The sequence below is a fragment of the Malania oleifera genome, chromosome 1, assembly GCF_029873635.1.
Source record: "Malania oleifera isolate guangnan ecotype guangnan chromosome 1, ASM2987363v1, whole genome shotgun sequence".
Classification (NCBI taxonomy): Eukaryota; Viridiplantae; Streptophyta; class Magnoliopsida; order Santalales; family Ximeniaceae; genus Malania; species Malania oleifera.
This window is the reverse complement of record NC_080417.1, coordinates 56451119-56463266: the sequence shown is the minus strand read 5'-3', so window position 1 is coordinate 56463266 and position 12148 is coordinate 56451119.

Genomic DNA, 12148 nt, shown 5'->3' with positions numbered 1-12148 from the left:
AGGTAAAATGAAAAGATTTCCTAGAAAGTAAATTCGTGAGCTTGACATTTGCATGTACAAATGATTCGCTCTGGCATACTTCTCCAACATTTCTATATGCAAGAGAATATGTTGGGGATGTGGCTTATATTCAGAGCAAATTACATGTATCGGAGAAAGTTACGTGACGCAAAGGACAAAGCGGGAGAAGTAAGGTGCAACCATGGAGGGCAAACCATTGATGGTTTAGGGCCTAACCATCAACAGTTTTAGGCAGTAGCTACAAGGTGTTTTATCCTATTCCAAACCGTCAATGGTTTAGTCAAACTGTTGACGGTTTCCATCAGCACAAATCACATAAATTCAAATTGAGGACATGTAGATTGGGCTTATTGAAGGGATTTGCTCTAGGGATTGTTACAAAAGGGTTTTAGATCAACTATAGGTCTTCTGTATGCATTAGATTGTTATATAATCATCATTATGTAACCCTATAAGGGATTAAGCATGTAAGTTTCATTTATCATAGTGAAAACCCAATTGCTTCTCCCATGGATGTAGGCTATTGTCGAACCATGTAAATCTTATGCATTCTAGTTTTATATTTTATTTTTCTTATTATTGTTTGATTGCTTCTTTAGTATATCTCATCATGAAGTGATTGCATTAGCGGTTGTTGATTGTTTCGTGTTTGATTATGTCCTTTCACTACACGTATCTGGTGAATGAACATCAACAAGTGGTATTATTGGTTCTACAATATCTGGGGTCTCTTCAATTAAGTTCGATGTGAATAAGTTCAATGGAACTAGTAATTTCGGGCTTTGGCAATGAAGGGTGAAGGACTTGCTAGTGTAGCAAGGGATGGTGAAGGCGCTATACAGAAAGAAGCTGGACGACATGAACGACGCAAGTTGGAAGGAGCTTGAAGCAATGGTGGTTTCCATGATTAGGTTATATCTAGACAATTATGTGTTGTGTCACGTCATGGATGAGGACTCGCTGGCGGCGGTTTGGCTGAAACTGGAGCGCTGATACGTGTCCAAGTCAATTTCAAACAAGTTGTATCTTAAGAAAAAGCTTTATTGGCTTAAGATGGCGGAGGGTTTGGATTTGAGTCAACACGTCAACACATTTAATAAGATCATTAGCGATCTAGGGTGAGTTGATGTGAAGTTTGAAGAGGAGGACAAAGCATTGATGTTGCTGAATCCCCTACCTACATCACCTACGTACGATAATTTGGTTATTATGCTAACTCGGGGGAAAGAAACCCTAGTCTTGGAGTACATCACAAGTGCATTGTTGGGGTTCCATCAAAGGAATAAGGTCAACGATAAGGGTTCACTTGGTAAACGGTGATTACACATCAAAGTTGCGTAATTAGGCATTTAAATTCATACATTGATGATTATAATTTTAATTAAATGCCTAATTATGTCTAATATTTTAATGTTGAGCTCATTTGATAATCTCGAGATAAAGAGCCTATTTTTGTCATAAATTTATGGCCATTCGTGTCCTATTATTGCATGACAATTTTTGGATATTAAAGATGTACGTGGGTCATGTGTGAGAGAAACTGTGTACGTGAGCCATGCGTGCGACGATGAAATGCCACGTGTACAACAAGAAGCCGAGCAACGAGTGAAGAATCATGGGCTTTATGTATGGGAGTGACTTGACAACGTGAGATTTGAGTGGGTCTTGGGTTGCATGCATGTAAGGTCATGGTTGAAGATGGGCCATTCATAAGGAGCCATGCAGAGGACTTGAGGCCATGTGCATGAAGAGGGCAAGTTGGCCATAGGTTGCATGCGAATCCAAGGAGGGTCGGGTGCATGGAAGCAGCCATGGGCTTCATACACAAGAAGGCTTGTGTTGATGCAGGCCCATACTATGAAGAGAGCTTGGAGGCTTGCATTGGAATGGATGAAGCAGCCTTGGGGGAATTAAATAAAAAAAAGAGCAAATGGGTAGTATGCAAAGAAAGGTTTGTTAGGTCGAACAGGCTTGGCGTGTGCCTGAGTGGGCTGGCTGCCGTGCATGAGTGCATTGAAAATAAGAAAAGAAAAAGAAGTAAGTGGGCTTTGGCCGTGTACATGCTGAACAGGAAAGAAAAAAAAGGAGGTCGGGTCTTGATGTTGCCCGGCCATGCAAAGAACAAAAAGGCCTTGCTGTGTGTGTGCGCTAGTAGTGTATGCGCTAAGGGTAGTAAAGGAAACTGGCTGGAGGGTTTGTGGGGAAATAAAAAAAAAATGAAGCTTTAATGAAGGTAGCATGTAGGGTTTTAAGGGGTAGCTAGGGCTTTTGATAGGGTTTTTACTTGGAGAGTTGTCAATAGAGGGGGTTTGCCACACAAAACAAGGTAGAAAGGGGTTCTTGGAAGCCGTAGTGCTGCACTATAGCTCCACATTCGGCCTCCTCAGCTTTTTCTCCATTACATACGACTACACTACTCTTCTCTCTCTCTCTCTCTCTCTCTCTCTCTCTCTCTCTCTCTCTCTCTCTCTCTCTCTCTCTCTCTCTCCTCTCTTCTTTCTCTCTCTCTTGCACATAAACACTTATTTAAATTATTATTAATTTCAGTTGTGTTTCATTTAAAGTATTGGGTGTTTTAATTTCTGTTGGATTATCATATTAAATTTAGTTTTGTTTGATTCTTTTTTTTTTAATATCATTGTTTTAATCTCTCTCTTGCATTTAAATTCTTGTTTGAGCATTATTATTGTTAATTTTAGTTGCCTTTTCCTTATTTAAAGTTTTTGTAGGGATTTAGATATTTTCTTTGGGTGTTTTTATTATTAAAGTTAAAGTTTTTATTTAGTTAGAATTTATTCCTGTTTGGGTTTATGTTTAAAGTTAGTATTTTTATTTAATAGAATGATTGCAGAGTTTGTTTCTTTCATTATTCTGGCATTGAATCTGAGATTTATTTACTTATTTTTATGCATGTTAAATTTCCAGTTAGGATTTACGTTGTTGTAAGTTCATTGCAAAAATATCAAAAATCCCGAAAACTGAATCTAAACTATGTTCAGTTACCTTTCTTTTCTCATTTTGGAAATAAAAAAAGTTTGAAATTAAATTGCATTCCTTGAGGAGACGATTTGGCTCTCAAACTAATTATTACACAACTAAACTCCTATACTTGAGATAACTTTCGAGCTGCTCATTTTTAAAGTGAGTCAAACGGCTCGTGGTAAAGGGTAATTAGGTTCGTGGGAGAGGTAAGTCCGTGAGTGAACCGAGTGGTAATAAAACTTGGTCCATGAGGAAGAAGGATGTTCGTTGTTTTAAGCACGGGAAATTATGGCACATAAAATCGAAATGTTCAGAGTGGGAGAAGGGGAAGGCAAAAGCTCAAAGGAGTTTGTCAAAATCCATGAATGTAGTTGAAGAAGGGGACTTAGGGAGCACAAATGGTGAGATGCTTACTGTTTCTTTAGGTTTAGAACGCCCAATGGGTTCTTGGACCCTAGACAGAGAATGTTATTTTCACAGAATGCCAAACAAAGCCTCGTTCACCACATAAAGATTGGTGAGTCCTAGTTCCATTCTGATGAGAAACGGTTCAGTTTGCAAAGTTATCATAATAGGGGATATTAGGATCAAGATGCATGACGGTGTGGTAAGGACGTTGTGTGGGGTAAGGCATATACCTGATCTACAAAAGAACGTTATATCATTGGGTGCTTTGGATTGTAATAGGTATAGTTGCAAGTCCAAAGACGAGACGATGATGGTGAGTGATGACGTATTGATGGTGATGAAGAAATAGAGGATAGCAAGGAATCTCTATATATTGTAGGGTAATACAGTTCTAGGTGGATGTAATGCCCCGAACCCGATGGGGCCCAAAATTCTATTATTCCTACATATATCTCTAATACCATCATTATAACGACCCGAACCTGAAGTGTGGTACTGGGTACACTTGTCCATAACTCAATTTAAAACATGCAGCAGAAATACATCAAACCTCAAATACCATACCAGAGTTCTAAACATTCTCATTTACATAGGTATCTCCCAAAAACAATATTACAACCAATGGTATACAAAAACATCTCTATGTACATATCAGTGTCATACAAGCACTTGCTCTAAGCTAGAGTATCTAAGCCCCACCCCAAAGCTCGTTAAGCTCGGCTCCCTGTATTTCCTAAAATGTTAAAATGGGGTGAGACACTTCTCAGTAAGATGGAAAAGATTATTATTAGTGTGTGGCAAATGATTTTTAGTATAACAAAATTCATCCATTAATTAACTTGAAATGATAAAGCATTTAAAACTGTACTGACACCTATATAATTTGAAAATATATACTTTCTTCTCAAAACATGATTTGGCTCAATAAACTTCTTAGTTTACATAATTTTACATATATATGCATAAAAGAAAATCCCTGACTGGAAAATCATATAACATCATGTATTAACCCCACATGATCGGGTTGTGCAGTCCAAAAAATTAACCTAGCAATTTGGCCGGCCAACCACTGCTAGGTCAACATAACATGCTCTTAAGTACGATTTGCCTACCTCAACTTGGTCTGGACCCGGGAGGGTATCCTGCTCTTCTTATGCCAAATCGATTATCCAATTACAAACACTCTCAAAATAGTGTGGTTGCACTGACATAACTTACTAGCTACGGTACCGTGCTCTCGACATATTTGGTCCATTAGGGTTCTTATAACATATAATGCAATTTACATAATAAAAACAATAACATGATATCATTTTCTCAACCTGATATCAAACTGTCATTTCATAATTATCATTTCACATATCTGTATAAAACCGTCTTTTCAGAAATCACATTATTCTTAACATTTTTTGAGGTCAGTAGAAAACCATAACTTTTACTATACCATACCATAAAAACCAACAGGTTTAGTTATGCAATAATAATCATCCTCATGCCACACGATTTGAGTGATAATTTATAATATAATAAGCTATTCAAGAAAAATATACTTTGCTGAAATAGGGGTATGATCATCTCCATAATTTTATTTAACTCATAATATAGGTTTTATAGGAAAAAGGAGATGATTACCCTTACTTTAGTTTTCCCACACACACACACACACACACACACACACACACACACACACACACACACACACACATATATATATATATATAATAAACCCAAAATCATCATTTTCATATGCCCAATTATTCAGAAAATCATATATAACATTCCTGTAATCTCATGCTTCATTTAATTAGTTAACTCCAAAAATAATTGACATAATTTATTCCCCTTACCTTATCCCTAGAGTGGTGCCTACGATGCCCAAACAACGAATCAACTCCGGTTAAAAGTTTAAGGATCGGAGCTAGGACCCATAAAAGGTGTTTGTTCTTCAATTTGGCTAAGGATTGGAGAGAAATTGAAGAGATAGAGAGAAAGAGAGAGAGAGAGAAAAAATCGCAGCCTAGAGAGGAGAGAGAGAAAAAAAAAATTTTCCAAAAGAAATAAGCTTAAGTTCGATTTATAGGCTATTTCCCTAGACAAAACCATCGACGGTTTGGTCTTTAACCAAACCATTTTTACTGCATTTTTATTTAATGGCCCTTGGTAATTCAAAACCATCAACGATTTTCCTGAGTTCCACCAAACCATAAATGGTTCGATCTGCACCAAACCAAATTCCCCCTTTTTATTATTATTATTATTATTATTATTATTATTATTATTATTATTATTATTATTATTATTATTAACCTAGTCTCTACATCCACTCCTCCTTATATAAATTTCGTCCTAGAAATTTGCTAACCAATATTCAACCCAACTCTCGAATTCCTTGAAATGGTAACCCCACACTACAGAAGAACCGACAACCACCCACATAGTGGTCCTGTCCCAAATTGAGCTGGCACTTCTACATATGATAAGGTATCTCTAAGCTCCAGTGACTCAAAACTTATCACATGTTACGGATCTGGGACATACTTTTTCAACATGGACACATGAAACACATCATTGATTTTAGATAATGTCGGGGGTGACGCTATCCTGTAGGCAACTGGACCAATTCTTTTCAATATCTCGAATGGACGAATACATCTAGGGCTTAGCTTACCCTTGTTCCCAAATCTCATAACTCCCTTCATTGGTGCATTTCTCAAAAATACATTATCCCCTACACCAAAGTCTAGCTCTCGTCAGCGGGTATCAACCTAACTATTTTGTTGACTTTGAGCAGTTTTAATTCTTTTTTGGATGAGTCTGATTTTCTCATAAGTCTGTCATATAATCTTCGGCCCCAAAATTTTCCTTTCACTAACTTCATCCCAATATAGTGGAGATCGACACCTCCGACCATATAACGCTTCATACGGAGCCATTCAATACTGATCTGGTAGCTATTATTGTAGGCAAATTAAACTAGTGGCAAATACTTAATCCAACTACCTCAAAAATCCAACACATAAGCCCATAACATATCCTCCATTATCTGAATTGTCCTCTCTGTAGCCCCTCGATCCTGGTAGGGCCCAGAGTGCTACTTTTCCATACGTAAATCCCTATGATAATCTCTGATGCCACAACTATGAAGCCCCAAAAATTTCTCATATCATAATAACAATAATACACATAATCTCTGATACCATAACCATAACGACCCGAACTCGAAGTGGGGTACCGGGTACACCTGTCCATAATTCATTTAAAACATGCAGCGAAAATACTTCATACAACAAAAACAATACCAGAGTACTAAACCTTCTCATAATTACCCATATATCTCCAAGCATCCATAATACATCCAAAATAAAAAAAACATATCTATATACACATATATACATGCCAATGTCTTGCATGCACTTGCTTTAGACAACACTATCTAGTCCCACCCTAGAGCTATCTAGGCTTGGTTCCTTGTATTCCCTGAAATGTTGAAATTATTAGAGTGAGACACTTCTCAATAAGATGAAATAGATTATCATCAGTGTGTGTCAATAAATGCTTTAGTGTAGTAAAAACTTATCCATTAAATAATTAACTTTAACTGAGAAATCATGTAAAACTGTACTCACACCTATACATTTGAAAATACATACTTTCTTTTCAAAGACATGCTTTATCATAATAAATTTCTTTGTGTTCGTAAATCATCATATATACATAAAAGAATTTCCCTAAATGGACAATCATATATCATCATGTAATAACCCCACATGATCGGGTTGTGTGATCGGAAGACTGGACTTAGCATGGTTGGCCTACCACCAAGTTAAGTCAAACATAATCTTCTGTAAGTACGATTGGCCTACCTAGGCTATTCTGAACTCCTAGGGGTACTCTACTCTTCTCCAGTCTAATTGACTATCCATCCACCAACACTCTTAAAATAGTGTGGTTGCACTGACATATCATACTAGCTACGGTACCGTGCTCTAAACATAATTGGTCCATTAGGGTTCTTATACCATGTCGTACTAGTTATAATATCGTTTCACAATTCAGTATAAAACATGCCATATTCACAAGTTCGTATAAATCCTGTCATAACTGTCATTTCATATCCGAGTATAAAATTGTCATCTCATAATCGGTATAAAATCGTCATATCATAACTGTTATATCGTTTCTTAGATTAAAACTGTCATATCATAATAGGTATAAAACCGTCATATTATAATTGTCATATCGTATCTTAGTATAAAACTATCATATCATAATTATTCCTCATGCCACACAATTTGAGTGATAATTTATAATGTAATTAACTGCCTAGGAAAAATATATTTCGCTGAAAACAAAGGTATGATCATCTCCATAATTTTATATAACTCAAACTACATGTTTAATAAAAAAAGTGAGATGATTACCCTTAGCACTTTAGGTTTTCCCAAATACATATATGATAATCCAAATCACCATATCCATATGCCTGAATATTCAGAAAAATTATATAAAATGTTCATGTAATCACATATTGTAATGACCCAAAGAATAGTGGTATTTAAATAATAAAAAGAAAGGAAAATGGAAACAGGAACAGAAGGAGGCAGTCGATGACCTTGCATTTTGGATAGGATAATCCTGAGGAATTTTTCAGCTCCTTGTTGACGAAAACAGGGGACTCGTTGACGAAAGTATAAGAGGAGCTCGTCAACGAGGATAGGATTCATCGATGAGAAGATACCGAGAGAGGATTTGTGGAAACCTAAAATTCGTCGATGAGGGTTTAAGCTCGTTGATGAACTTTCTATAGGACTCATCGACGAGGTGACATGGCTCGTCGACAAGCAGTATAAGTAGGGTTAAATGTGATTTTTCAGTTCATTTTCCTATGCAAAACTTCTCTCTCTCTCTCTCTTACCCTTTGGTTTCTCCTCCTTCTCGCTAAGATTCTAGGCCGGATTTTTGCTGGTTTGACAATCTAAAGTCACCACGATGCTCCTGGGAAAGTTCTCTGCATGTCCGCCAGAGCGGATCGTCGGTGGGACTAAGTTAGAAACTATCCCAAATCCAGGGTAAGGCTTTCTACTCAGTATTTGGTTATTTGACAGTTGTAGGAAGTATTGTACATGTAGAAATATTAAATTTTAGTTCTGGGAAATGTTGTTTTCAAGGTATTGAACGGGGAACCCTACAGGTGCAGGACAAATTTTCTTAAGGACTTTTTCAAGAATCAAGTAAGGGGATAAACTAAGCTAGTATTTTATGAAAAGTATGTATATTGTAATACATTTGACTTTAGGAAAATAAATATATTTATATATTCTTTATATTTGAAAAATACTGTTGAAAATGATGGTATGTTAAATATACGAAAAACCTATTTAGTATGGCATGAGTAGAAATTATAATGGAAAACAGTTTTCTGGGATTGTGTTAATGATACGGATTTTTATAATGGAAAACCGGCGTACGGGCCGATATTTTTATATGTTTTGCTGGTGTACGGGCCATGCTATATATATGATTTTCTAGCATACGGGCTGTGCTATGTATTTGATTTTCCAGTGTACGGGCTATGCTATGTATTTGATTTACCAGCATACGGGCTGTGCTATGTATATGTTTTTCCAGCGTACGGGCTGTGCTATGTATCTGATTTTCCAGCGTTTGGGTTGAGCTATGTATATGATTTGCCAACATACGGGCCGAGCTATGGATGTATTTTGCCAACGTACTGGCCGAGTTATGGAAAAATGTGAAATACCAGTGTACGAGCCAATGATTTTCATGATATACGTATATATGCAAAATTATATGATTGATTCGATAATTAATGATATGAAATATCCATGTATCACAGTTTCCGTATATGTTATAAGATATCAGAACCTGGTTGGCTTGGTCTAGGCTAGCACTTGCACAATACCATTGCTATGTGTCCATGGTCATCATGATCATGATATTTGTGTTAACGTTGCTATATGGAGTGGTGTGAGATTGGATGATCGATGTGGTTTTTAAGAAGTGTGTAAGCGTCCTGGTGTACAGACCAAGTCTAGCAAACCCATCATATTTACAGATTGTACTTTTGACTTGACAGTGGTCGGCTAACCATTGTCAAGTCCTGCCTTAGGGCCACACAACCCAGTCATGTGGGGGTAATACATGACAACAACCAACTAACCTTCCAGGGATGTTTGTTTTGGTAGTACTATTTATATGAGATAAAATATGCTATGTAAATCATTATGTTCTGCCATGTTTTGATTATACATGCCTTTGCCAAAAATGATATATGTACAGTTTTACTGGTTATGTTTATGATTATATGTATGTCAAAGAAATGCTTATGTTGCCACACACTAGTGTTAGTTTATTTTCCTTACTGAGAGGTGTCTCATCCTGAGTTTTATAAACATTTCAGGAGCCCCTGATAGGAGAGCGAGTAAAGCCCCACTAATTTAGTACGATTGATCTGCCCTTCCAGAAGGGTAAGTGTTTTCATAGGGTCGGATGTATTTTGTGGGGTGGCCCTAAGATATTTTTGGGTTGTTTACTGTGTACATATATATATATACAGTGGTTGTAGTAACTCTAGTATTGTGATGTATGGTATAATGAGGTATTTATGATTTATGTTTCCTGCTATATAGGCTTCCATGATGTGTTTCTGATGTATCCCTGGTACCCACGAGTCCAGGTGGATTATGATCTGCTGAGCTTTGTGATATTGTATTATATTATGAAAAAAAATGTGGAAATTAAGCAGGTCGTCACACATACTCCTTTTTAATTGGTTAAATTTATAAAAATAACTAACGTAATCAATTCTCCTTACCTTATCCCTAGAGTGATGCCTAGGATGCCCAAACGACAAATTCGCTCCGATTAAAATGCAGAGAATTGAAGCTACAATCCTGAAGTGGTGTTTGTTTTTCAATCTAACCTAGAAATGGAGAGAGAGAGAGATAGAGAGACCGAACCCTAGAGAGGGAGGGAGAGAAATTTTCTAAAAAAAAATGAACTAAAGTCCTATTTATAGGCTGTTGTCCTAGACAAAATCATTGATTGTTTTAGGCTTTGGTCTTTAACCAAACCATTTTTACCACATTTTTACTGTAACTAGTCTCGGTGATTCAAAATCCTTGACAATTTTTCCTAAGCTCACCAAATTGACGACGATTTGGTCCTACACCAAACTGATTTTTCCTTTTTATTATTATTATCATAATTTTTTTATGGGTCTCTACACTAATTGTCCATCAGTATGGGGGTGAAACGTTGTACTAAAAGTCAGCTAAGATACCAAGGCTTTTTGTAAACTCTTCCAGAACAGGGATGTGAATCGTGGGTTTCGATCTGATATGATGGACACTGGCACGCCATGAAGTCTAACTATCTTATGAATATATAACTTTGCCAATCTATTCATGGAGTAGTTAACCTTGATTGGAAGAAAATGGGTAGTTTTTGTCAAATGGTCTACTACTACCCAAATGGCATTTTGCCTATACAGTGCTGGTGGCAATCCCATTACAAAATTCATAAAAATTTGCCCCCACTTCCACTCAGGAATGTGGAGTGGTTGCAATGGCCCTGCTAGTCTTTGATGCTCAGTCTTCATCTGATGGAATGTAAGGCACCGCTCCATGCATCAAGAAATTTCTCTCTTCATATTATTCCACCAAAAAGATTCCTGCACATCCCGATACATTTTGGTGCTTCATGGATGCACTATATAAAGAGAGTGATGTGCCTCTTCCAGAATGGTTCTTTTTATTTTAGCATCATCGGGTATACATAGTTTGGTGCGAAACTTCAAAACCCCATCATCTGAAATATTAAAATCTACCCTTAGTCCACCCTACACTTTATCAATAATCTTCACCAGCTTTGTATCTTTTATCTGAGCAGTCTTAACCTTTTCCAGTAAAGTTGGTTGAATTACAAGATTAGCTATGAACGCTTGATGATTTCCCTCCACTAATTCCACACCAAATCTTTCTAAATCCATCTTGATCTGGTGTTGAGTTACCACTGTTGATATTGACGCACTTACTGACTTCTGACTCAATGCATCAGCTACCACATTAGCTTTCCCTTGGCGGTAACTAATGGTACAGTCATAATCCTTTTTCTGTTCCAGCCATGTCCTCTATCTCATATTCAATTCCTTCTATGTGAAGAAGTAATTAAGGTGTGAAGAAGTACTTAAGGCCTTTGTGGTTCATAAAGATCTCGCACCTTCCACCGTATAGGTAGTGCCTTTGAATTTTACACGTATAAACAACTGCTACCAATTCCAAATCATGTATCAGATAATTCGTCTCATACTCCTTGAGTTACCAAGAAGCATATGCCATGACCTTCCCTTGTTGCATCAAAACACACCCAAACCCTTTTTGAGATGCATCACTATAAATCACAAAACCACCATCTAATGATGGAATAGTCAAAACCATAGCAATGACAAGTTGTTGTTTCAATTCTTGAGAACTCTACTCACAATTATCAGTCCATTCATACTTCACATTTTTTCTCGTCAACCATGTCAAAGGACCCGATAGTTTAGAAAACCCTTCCACGTACCAGCGATAATACCCTGCTAGACCTAAGAAACTCTTGACCTTGTGAATATTCTTCAGTCTTACCCAATCCACTACCGCCTCTATCTTACTAGGGTCTATAGAAATACGACTTCTAGAAATCACATGCCCTAACAATGCAACTTTTTCCAGCC